We start from the raw sequence: 745 nt of genomic DNA on the forward strand, positions 1-745 counted from the left end.
TTATTATTATTATTATTATTATTATTATTATTATTATTATTATTATTTTAGACTCTGATAACATTGTAGCATAGTTAACATGTTGTATAAAATGTTTACAGTGATATTTTTGGGATTATCGGACTATAGAGTCACATTTAGAGGAAGCTTTCTTCTGATTTTGAAGGATTTATGCTCTGGTATGAGTGCAAATATGGGGTCACGAGATTAGTTTAAAAATCTATTGATTAATTAAACATTATGTTTTTTTTTACCATATGTTTTTAAGTGTATTTTGTATTTGAGCACACTGAAGTCTGATGGAAACTGTTCAAATCCTACGTTTGACCCTGATAGCATGCATGATTCAACCACACATGCTTTAGATTAATATATAGTTTTAGGTTTGTAATCTCTTCTAAAACTGAAGGGGAAACAAAATACAGGATACTAATGTAGTTTAATAAACAATGACAGTTTTTTGTGAAGGTTCAGTTTCTGATCAGTTATGAACATTTTCCATGTTCATTAAATATTCTAACCTCCTTTTTCTGTTTTAATTAATTTAGGCTTTTTATAGTATGGAGCTTAAGAAAACAAAGAAATACTCAGAAGCAGCACATTTTTATGAAAACAGGTTTTATTCAAACTTTGAAAAAAACATGTGGATAAGTAAATATTTTTAACCTTAACAATGCATTACAGTCAGTTTCTCATTTACACACACACACACACACACACACACACACACACACACACACACACA

The 745-nt window shown here is 28.7% G+C and overlaps 1 protein-coding gene across 1 annotated transcript in view; it reads left to right on the forward strand.

Moving 5' to 3' along the window:
• The window catches only part of ttc21b (tetratricopeptide repeat domain 21B), a 309,444-nt gene that overhangs the window by 241,051 nt on the left and 67,648 nt on the right, over positions 1-745 (forward strand). The window lies entirely within an intron of this gene.

The sequence above is a fragment of the Nematolebias whitei genome, chromosome 13, assembly GCF_014905685.2.
Source record: "Nematolebias whitei isolate Nwh7 chromosome 13, NemWhi1, whole genome shotgun sequence".
NCBI lineage: Eukaryota > Metazoa > Chordata > Actinopteri > Cyprinodontiformes > Rivulidae > Nematolebias > Nematolebias whitei.